Here is an 11,001-nt window from a genome sequence, read left to right as displayed (position 1 = left end):
GGTTCATGCAAAAGGAGGCGGGGGTCTTGCTGACATTTCATTGGGCAAGGTTGCTCCTGCACCCCATAGCCGAATGCAAACCTTGGGGGTAAATCTAGCAAGCTGTTAACGGGACAAGTGAGAGCATCCAAACGGGGCAGGATAAAATCACCCCCAGGATTTGAAAATGTCACCCCCTCACCCGCTCGCTATTAGCCTCCTTTCAGGGCTAACAGCCCCTCCTCCTATTTTCCCCACAACAACCCTGTGAGGTAGGTTGGGCTGAGGGAAAATGAAGTCTGGCCTGAAGTCACCGAGTTGGCTTTCATGCTTAAGGTGGGACTAGAATTCACTGTCTCCTAGTGATTGGCCCAAAGTCACCTAACTGGCTTTCACGACACGGCAGGACTAGAACTCACTGTCTCCTGGTGATTGGCCCAAGTAAGTTTTCATGTCTAAAGGCGGGACTAGAACTCACCATCTCCTGGTGATTGAATGACCCAGCTTGCTTTTGTGCCTAAGGCAGGACTAGAACTCACCGTCGCCTGCTTTCTTTCTTCTTTTTTTTAAAATAATTTTTATTAATATATTCTATACATTAATACACAAATAAAATATACAATCCTGCCACCATGGTATAATATGATTACATTGTCCATAAGTATAAAATCATTCCTTTATACATACATATTTGCCACCATATATATATACATCATCATATATCTATTCTATCCCACCTTTTCTGGACCCAATCGTACCATACTTTCCAACTGTTATAAAATTCTGAATCTTTTTTACCATTGATCAATCTAGTTAATCTATCTGATTCCGCACACTCATTAATTTTATATATTATTTTCAAATCTATCAGTAAGTATTGATTTTTCCACTCCTGCGCATACGCTAATCTTGCTGCAGTGATAATGTGAGTCAACAAGAACCATATATCTGATTTAACATTCAAAGGTTTTGCCCCCAATAGGAAAATCTCAGGTCTTAATTCCAAATTAATCTGTGTAATTTCCAAAATCCATTGCTGTATTTTTTTCCAATATTTAACCGTCGCCTGCTTTCAAGGCCAGCACCTTCTCCGCTACTACAGTATATACACCAAACTGGCTAATTGTGCAGTTTTCATTTTTCCCGAGCGTGCAGACCAGCTGCCTTTTCTGCCCATCCTATTTGCTTGCAAAGAATCTTTTTTCCTACAACCTGGTTCTGTCTGGATGGGCGGATCGGACCAGCAAATATTCTGATGCAAAGTTGCATTTTGGACCCATCTCTTCTGTTGGGAGGTTTTGAACCCTTAGCACCCTATGCGAACTTTCCTCCTATTGTGTGGCTTCTCTAAACTCCGTTCCTAATATTTGCACCTAAGAAGGTGGGAACTGTTCCCTTGATAGGCGGACAATGCTAGGCATTAATTTTTTTTTCATCCACAATTTTGCAAATGGTTTAGTCCAGTGATGGCTAACCTTTTTGCCATCGCGTGCCAGGAGGGGTGAGGGCGGGGGAGGTTCGTGCGCGCGCATGCCCACACCCTCTCTAGGAGTCTCTGGAGGCTGGGGACAGCAAAAAACATCACTTCCTGTCCAACCAGGAGTTGGGAAATGGGCCGTTTCAGGCCTCCAGAGGGCCTCCGAGTGGGTGGGGAAGGCTGTTTTCGCCCTCCCCAGATGCAGAGAGGATCTGGAGCCAGGTGAGAAAGAAAAATGGGCCTTCCCCACTCCCCCACGCCCTCCAGAGGCAGGAAACAGTCTGTTTCCCTACTTTTGGTGGGCCCAGAAGGCCTGAAAATCAGCTGGCCGGCGCGCACATACACACCAGAGCTCAGCAGGCATGTCCACTGATATGGCTACGCATGCCACCTGTGGCACACATGCCATAGGTTTGCCATCATGGGTCTAGTCCAGTGTTTCTCAACCTTGGTGGCTTGAAGATGGATACACCTTCCTCTTCCCATTTTCCCCAGGACAACAAGGTGGGGAGGTGGGTTGGGCTGAGAGAGAATGATTGGCCCCAAAGTCAGCCAGCTGACTTTCATGGCTAAGGCAGGACTTGAACTCATGGTCTCCGGCTTTCTAGCCTTAAAATCAGGGTTCAATTCCTATTCCTGGGAATAGAAAGAGAGTGATTTATTTTACCCAGATTTAAAAATCAATTTATATGATGTTAAAACCTAAAGAGGGAATTTTTTACAAAATGATGTATGGCTGGTCTGTGACTGCAGAACAATTGTCTAGAATGTATAAAGCTACTTCAAATTTATGTTCAAAATATGGACAATATTAAAAGTCATTTAATTATGCCTGGTGGATTTGTCAAAACAGCCAGAAAATTCTGAGTTCAAAGTCATATTCATTTATTCATTAGATATTCATTAGGTTTTTATTTATAAATACAGAGTTTTAAAGATTGAAATGAGATTATTTTCCTGCTGGGAGTAATGGACAGCCGATTAAAAAGGAATCAAAGAAGATTATTATAATATGATTATTGCTGTGAGATTATTAATATGTGCAAAAATGGAAAGATTCAAAATTTCCAGGATGGAGGAACGGCTGGCAGAACTAGCAGAGGTGGCAAAATTAATTTAGAGAAAGATCAATAACTACATTTATCAGTGGCTGCAAACCTCTCGTGGATTTTTTGCTCAAAAACAGAAAAGAAGTGAGCTTATGCTTAAAGGTTTTGGAAGATTAGAAAAGGTGGAAAGAAGGAAATTATGATGTAACTTTAATGAAAAGGACTAGGGGTGACATGATAGCAGTCTTCCAGTATTTGAAGAAGAGGAGGGAGTCAAGCTATTCTCCAAAGCACCTGAAGGCAGGACAAGAAACAATGGATGGAAACTATTCAAGGAGAGAAGCAACCTGGAATTCAGGAGAAATTTCCTGACAGCCTTAGAACAATTAATCAGTGGAACAGCCTGCCACCAGAAATTGCAAATGCTCCATCACTGGAGGTTTCAAGAAGAGTCATTTGTCTGGTATGGCATAGTTAGTATCTTCTGCTTGAGCAGAGGGTTAGACTAGAAGACCTCCAAGGTCCCTTCCAACTCTCTATTCTATTCTATTCTATTCTATTCTATTCTATTCTATTCTATTCTATTCTATTCTATTCTATTCTATTCTATTCTATTCTATTTTCTATTCTATATTCTTCTCTATTGTAATCTATTCTATTTTCTATTTTCCAGTCCATTCCTATTCTTTAGAGAGGGGAAAATGTTAAGATATTTAAATTTGGTAGCTGGGGGGGGGTTGTACAATGAGACAGAACACACAGCTGTGGTTGATTGATTGGAGAGGGCTGGCTTCTGTGTTGGGCAATCTGTGCTGTGATTGGTTGCTGAGGGTGTGGAAGGGGAGATTCCCTTTTTTCCCGCCTTTTTTTCTTCTGTTTGCTCTCTTTACCTCATGATCTTCCCGCTGGGTTGATTTACCTCACGATGCTCCTGTTAGCCTAGTTTGCTGTATACATAGTTATAAAATATAATTATTTATATAAAACTACATATTAACTACATATTCGTCTCAGCGCCTCTGACTTCATTTGGACACCAGCTGGGCAAATCTCTAACAAAAAAATCTACATGCATCTACACCATTAAGAAGATCAGAAGAAATAGAATCTATATTTCTATATAATTCTATTTTTTTCATATTTTCTTTTTTCACTACTCATTTTCTTTATTGCCTTTGGTTTCATTTCAGTTTGTATCATGTTTTATATAATCTATATAATTTTATATAATTCTATTTTGTCCATACTTTCTTTTTTCACTATTTACTCTTTTTCTTTATTGCCTTTAGAATTCCTTTCATTTTGTATTATGCTTCATATAATCTATATTTCTATCGTGTTTCCCCGAAAATAAGACATGTCCCGATAATAAGCCCAATTGGGCTTTTGAGTGCAGTGCTATAAGCCCTCCCAAAAATACCCCCCCCCCAAATTTATACGCATGCGCAGCTGCTGTGCAAACAGCATGAGGTGAGGAGGCGAGACGGGGGGGTGAACAGTGGGGGAACATGCCCCACGCGTACCTGCCATCCACTCAGAACAGCCTCATGGAAGCCGCTCCTGCAAACCGTAGCTTGCACGTCCCTTAGTGGTGGCCGCAAAGAGCGGACGCAAACAAATTCTTGCCAGCCCTAGCCCTGTGGACCTGGGGGGAGGGTTACCGGCGCCAGAGCTCCGAGCAGTGGCCGGTGCGGGCTGTCTGCGCAGCCATGAAGCAGGATTGGCGTGGCCGGTTCTTGCCCACAGCATTGCCAGAGAGGATCAGGTCAGAGCTGCTGCCGCCCGAGATCAGCATACCAGATTTGGTGAGCTGGACGCATCACTGCCACTCGGGTCAGTAGAAAATAAGACCCTGTCTTATTTTTGGGGAAACACGGTATATAATTCTATTTTGTTCATATTTTCTTTTTTTTTTTACTCTTTTTCTTTCTTGCCTTTAGTTTCCTTTCAGTTTGTATTATGCATTATATAATCTATATTTCTATATAATTCTATTTTTTTCATGCTTTCTTTTTTCACTATTTACTCTTTTTCTTTATTGCCTTTAGTTTCCTTTCACTGGATAGGTATCTATTATGTTTTTTTAAACTCTGTTAAAAATATCTTCCATAAAAATTATGTATAAAAAGTCTGTGATTTAATCCTTCTCTGAGGCTGATGAGCCCCAGAGATGTGGGCCCGGCTTGTAGGAAGTTAATTCTTTCCTGCAGAGGATGCGTTCTGAGTTTTCAGGAGTTTTGCACCACTGAACAACTGGAAGGCGATCTCTTCGTAGGACGTCGATACTCCACATTCGAACAAGCAGCCAAAAAAGAGAGGATCTTCCCCTGTGCACACAGCCAGATCTGAGTAGCCACTGGGTCCTGTGTTCAAGATCCAGGGTGTCTTCCAGGAATTTTCCTTCAACGGACAGGGGTTCAAGTAGATGCCCAGATCTGCACGTGTCTTTCGGCTAGTGGGATGGGAGAAGATCAGCCACAATTCGGGGGTCTTTGAGGAGGCTAAAGAAGACTCAGACCCCAGTTGTGGTGAAGGAAAACTCACCACGCTACCCTGACAAGCATGGGGTGGTTCCTGCAGATTCCGAGATCGGAAGCGGGCTTCAAAGAGGCATCCACCATCTTTGCTGAAGACCTCAAGACAGTATCGGTCATGGCTTCAGGCGTTACAGTATAACACCAGGCTATTATTCCGGTCCACCAACTCTGCCATTTGGCACTCCGACGCCTGCAATGATTTTCGGAGAAGGTGGCCCTTCCGCCACATCTTCCCGCCGTCATCGCTGTAGAAAGTGAAGGAGTGAGGTTTGGTGCCACAGTAGAGTGGGTGTCCAAAGAGACGTGTGTGGATGTAGCAAGCGTAGGCTGGGACAACTAGCCGCCCAGAGCTCAGCTGCACTCCGTGGCCCAGTCCTACAGCAAACGCAGCCCAGTTGTTCACATCTTTTCCAATCACCTGTTTGGTCAAGTCCGTCATTGGGCTCCAGGTGCGTCCACCATCTTTGCTGAAGATGTAGCCCAGCCTGGTGACATTTTTGCTCGTCTGGATCTGGTGTTTGTTGCTGATGTGATCGAGAACACAGATGAAGAACAAGAAAATTGTGCTTTTCTTTGCATCGTACACTGGACACGGACTCATGGTGCGATATTCGGGTAGGGCGGCGGTCTCCAGAATCTGCAGGGGGCCCCACTAGAGAAAAGATATGAAATGGTCAGATGTGAAACTGTGCATCAGAGCCTGGCAAATCATGTCGGCTTTCTTTGGTGAAAAGAAAGAAGAGGCTGGGGACTTATTTCAGCTATTGCATCGCTTATTTTGCAATAAACCATGTTTTGTTTTAAGCCAGTTATGCAGCACCCCAGGGTTCTACTTCATGCAGCCCACTAAGCTATATATTGGTTTGTATACAAGCCACAGTGTTCTAATTCATGCACAACACTAAGCCATAAACCATGCTTTGTATATACAGAATATAGAACTGTGATGGTGAACTTTGGGAAGATAAGAAGATCAGCGATGGGGGGGATCAGCTGTGCCGTACAATTTAGCTTTGCTAGAAAGCAGGATTTCCTGCTGAACTGGAGCAAACGGGTAGCATTTCATCCCTGGACGGATGCCCAAAGTGGCACGCGAAACCATGTTGCCTGGCACATGCAGCCTTGCCTGTTTGTCTTTTGCGTTTCTATCATGCATGCATGTGTGACGATCAGCTGTTAGAAGGGACCTTGGAGGTCTTCTAGTCCAGCCCTCGAACAGGAGACCCTATATAATTTCAAACAAATATTGTGTTTACCCTAAAATAAGACCTCCCTGGATAATAAGCCCTCCCCTGAAAATAAACCCTTCTCTGAAAATAAGGCGTTCCCCCAAAATAAGCCCTCCCCTGAAAATAAGGCCTCCCCAAAATATTTAAGCACATGCGCAGCGAGTCCCCACCATTTCATCTGGTTGGGTTAGGGAGACAGAGCTGGAAATCAGATACGATGGCAAGAGGAGCCCCGTCTTGTTCCATGCGCCCCAAAATAATAAGACCGCCCCCGAAATAAGCCAAGTACTTATTTCAGTGTGCAAAAAAAAAAATAGGTCTTATTTTCGGGGAAACACGGTAGTTGTCCAGTCGCTTTTTGAAAGCCTTCAGTGATGGGACACCCACAACATCTGAAGGCGAGTTATTCCATTGGTTGATTGTTCTCACCATTAGGAAATTTCTCCTTAGTTCTAGGTTGCTTTTCTCCTTGGTTAGTTTCCATCCATTGTTTCCTGTCTTGCCTTTTGGTGCTTTGGAAAATAGTTTGACCACCTTTGTTTTTGTAGGAGCCCCTCAATTATCGGAAGGCTGCTAGCATGTGACCCCTAGTCCTTCTTTTCATTAGACTAGACATACCCAATTCCTGTAATTGTTCTTCGTATGTTTTAGCCTCCAGCCCTCAAATCATTCTTTTTTTTTTATAGAAACTTTATTGAGGTTTTTTACAAAACAGAAAAAATTAAAAAAAAAATAAAAAAAAAGAGAAAAAGGAAAAACAAACATTCAAACAGAAACATAAAACACATAAGTATAATAACACTTTCAATTTGTATCGGATGTGCAGTGTTTTAACTATTTACATAAATAGTACTTGGTGACATTTCAACTCACTTTTAACCAATATTTAACACACCTTTAGATCTTTCTTTCATTTTGTCATGCAACCACTTGTACCACCTTTCCCATACCATATAGTAAACTGACTTCTCATCATTTAATTCATAAGTTAATTTAGTCATCTCTGCGCACTCGAGTATTTTCTTAATTGTAAGCTCTTCTGGTGGTTGAGTTTTCTCTTTCCAGTACTGTGCGTATGCCAATCTAGCGGCTGTAATTATGTGGATCATTAAATGTGTCATTTCCTTTCTATATGACTTCTTTATTATTCCCAGGAGGAAAATCTCTGGTGTTAGTTCAATATCTTCGTCAATTATTTCTTGTAACCACCTCCTAATTTTACTCCAGTATCCTTTCGCTTCAGGGCATGTCCACCACATGTGAAAGAAGGTGCCTTGACCATGGCCACATTTCCAACAGTTGGGATGTATATTGGGATATATTTTTGCAAGTCTGGCTGGGGCTAGGTACCATCTATGCAACATTTTGTAATGGTTTTCCTTATATGCCACCGCTCTAGTGAGTTTAAGATTTCTGTTCCATGCCTCCTCCCATTCCCCAAAATTTATATCGCGTCCTATATTTTTCTCCCATGCAATTATTTGGTTCTTTGTGACATCTTCGAACTTATCGTCGCCTAATAGATAATTGTATAGTTTTGCCAGAATCTTTTTATTTGTTCCCATCAGGACTTTATCCAATCCATTTGGTCCAAGTTCTAAACCGTATTGTTCTTTGTCTCTCTGATATCTGGATTTTACTTGTGAGTAGGTCCACCAATCTAAAATTATTCCTTGCTCTCGTAAGGTGTCATTTGGCTTAAGCCTCCCTCCTTCGTCCAAAATATCTTTATATCTGCCCATTTTCTCCCTCTCCCACCTATTTGGGTGGGTTAGGGCCTCCATCGTTGAGAGCCAATTTGGAATTTTTTTGTAATATTTCTGCCTAATCTGAGTCCATGTTTGTATCAGGGAGTCTCTAATTTTATGTCTATGGAAATGTGTCTTCCTTTTCTTCTCCGTGTCCCAAATGTGGGCATGCCAGCCTTTTTGCAAGTCATGGCCTTCTAAAGTGAGAATCCTCTCATTTTCCAGGGTGATCCAGTCTCTTAACCAAACTAGCTTAGCTGCCCTGTAGTATGTTTCCCAATCCGGGAGTCCAAATCCGCCTATATCTCTTTTGCCCCTTAAAATTTTAGTGGAAAATCTCGATTTTTTCCCCTCCCATATAAATTCCCTGATGATTTTGTCTAATTCTAAAAAAAAATTTTTATCTAAATTTATCGGTATATTTTGGAATAAGAATAATATTCTGGGGAGGATGTTCATCTTAATTGTGGCTATCTTGCCCAAGAGTGATAATCTTATTTTTTTCCAGCTATCTAGGTCTTGTTTCATTTTTCTAATTAAGGGAATATAATTGTCATCTTTCAGGGTCGAACATCTTGATGTAATCCAAATTCCTAGGTATTTAATTTTTTTGGCAACCTGTAATCCTAATACTTCTTCTATCTCGTTTTTCTGGCTCTCGGTTGTGTTCTTGATCAATACTTTGGTTTTAGTTTTGTTCAGTATAAAGCCTGCCACCTCTCCATATTTACTTAATTCCTCTAATACTTTAGGTCCTGATTCTATGGGGTCTTCAAGGATTAGAGCTACGTCGTCCGCAAATGCTTGCGTCTTGTAGGTCTCCTTCCTAATCTTCAATCCTTTTATTTCCTCGTTAGTTCTAATTTTCCGGAGAAGAACTTCTAGGGCCAAAATAAACAATAAGGGGGATAGGGGACAACCTTGCCTTACTCCCTTACTAATTTGGAATGTTTTGGTCCTATCCCCATTCACCAGGATGCTCGCCTTTTGGTTATTATAAATAGATTTAATCATCATTTCAAAATTTGTTCCGAATTTCATAATCTCAATTTGTTTAATCATAAATTTCCAGTTTAGATTGTCAAATGCTTTTTGAGCATCGACAAAGATCAGAGCCATCTGTTTTCCGGGGTGTTCTTCATAATACTCTAATGTATCTAGCACGATTCTCAAATTATCCCTAATTTGTCTCCCCGGTAAAAATCCGTTCTGGTCTTTGTATATCCAATTATTTAAAATCTTTTTCATTCTTTCTGCCATTATACCCATGAATAATTTGTAGTCAGTATTGTAGTCAGGCTGAGTCGACCTTGAGCCTTGGAGAGATTCGAACCAGCAGTAATTGCAGGCAGCTATGTTAATGACAGGGTGCTTAGACCACTGTGCTATCAAGAGCCTTGATAGTACAGTGGTTTAATGCACCCTGTTATTAACACAGCTATTAACACAGCTGCCTGCAATTTCTGCTGGTTCGAATCTCTCCAAGGCTCAAGGTTGACTCAGCCTTCCATCCTTTCTAAGGTAGGTGAAATGAGGACCCAGATTGTGGGAGCAATAAGCTGACTTTGTATAAATATACAAAAAGGATGAAGGCTATTGCTTAACCCACTGTAAGCCGCCCTGAGTCTCCGGAGAAGGGCGGCATATAAATCAAATTAAAAAAAAAAAAAAAAAAAAAGGCTCCTTTCCCCCCTCGACTCCCCATTACCCCTCCCCAAGACTCCCCCTCCTCCAGGACTGTTCCTTCCTCTGTCCCGGGGATTTCCCCCACTCCTTCCGCGCCCCCCAACCCCACTCACAGCGCTGCGGATTCGCGCCCCTGCCTGCAAGCGCTCCGCGCGTGGATCGGCAACCAGGAAGCGTCCCGGTCTTCTCGTCCTCCTTCTCCGCTCCGCAGCTCCGCCCTCGCCGGCCCTGCTCAGCCGGTTTGACGTGGGACTCCCACGGGGCCTCACCTTGCGGGCCCAGCAACCGCGGAATTACCGGGAAGGGGAGGGATGGAGGCCGCTCGGGCGCCCGCGGGCGCCAGCCTCATCTCGCAGCGCATCGCCAAATGGTTTGAGGTTGAAAAAAAGAAAGCAAAGCCGGGGCGGGGGATGGGTGGGTGGGCGCAGGGGCAGAAATCCGGACGCAGCGCCGGTCACTGCTCGTGGACAGTCCACGGCAGCAACTACTTCCTTTCATTGAAATGCCTCGGGTTTTGCAACCGAGCCGCGGCGCGCTTCAAGAGGAGCACATCCCGCACGGGATGCCCCGGGTCGACGCATGGACACGCACAGGTGCATCCGAGGAAGGGCGCTGCGGACGCGGGTTCAAGAGAAAAGGGAACGGAGGATGCTGTCGTGTCTTGGGGACCCCAGTCAATGCAACTGATCTGCGTTGAGGGCAGGCATTTAGACGGAGCTCTCCTAGGCTGGGTATGCGTAGCCTAAGGAAGAGAAGGATTGGGGGGGGGGCATGATAGCACTCTTCCAATAGCTGAGGGGCTCCCCCAAAGAAGAGAGGGGTTTTTTCCCCACCTATTCTCCAAAGCACCTGAAGGCAGGAGGAGAAGCAATGGCTGGAAATTAATTAAGGTGAGAAGCAAGCTAGAAATAAGGAGAAATTTCCTGGCAGAGAGCAGAATTAATCAGCTGTCTTCAGAAGTTGTGGAAAGACAACCATTTGTTTAGAATGATATATGGACTTCTGATTGAGGACGGGGCTGGACTAGAAGACCTCCAAGGTCGTTCCCAACTCAACCCAAATTTTGTACTCTTGCTAAGTGAGACAGTTGAGTGTGTCATGTCCAATTTTACTTTTTTTTTTGCATTGATTGTTAAGCAAATCACTGCAGTCCTTAACTGAATCACACAGTCATTAAGTGAATCTGGCTTCCTCAATTGACTTTGCTTGTCAGAAGCAGGCTGGTGCAAATGACAATCGGAATAGAGTTGGAAGGGACCTTGGAGGTCTTCTAGTCCAACCCTCAGCTCAAGCAGG

General features: G+C 43.3%; 1 pseudogene; it reads right to left on the bottom strand.

The window, feature by feature from the left end:
- Window positions 1-2,325: 2,325 nt before the first annotated feature.
- On the bottom strand, window positions 2,326-10,066 carry LOC148113274 (sialidase-3-like; annotated as a pseudogene).
- Window positions 10,067-11,001: the final 935 nt, after the last annotated feature.

Source organism: Pantherophis guttatus, chromosome 5 (genome assembly GCF_059756535.1).
Source record: "Pantherophis guttatus breed Tessera chromosome 5, ASM5975653v1, whole genome shotgun sequence".
In the NCBI taxonomy this organism is placed as follows: domain Eukaryota; kingdom Metazoa; phylum Chordata; class Lepidosauria; order Squamata; family Colubridae; genus Pantherophis; species Pantherophis guttatus.
This window is presented reverse-complemented; position numbering and strand designations above follow the sequence as displayed.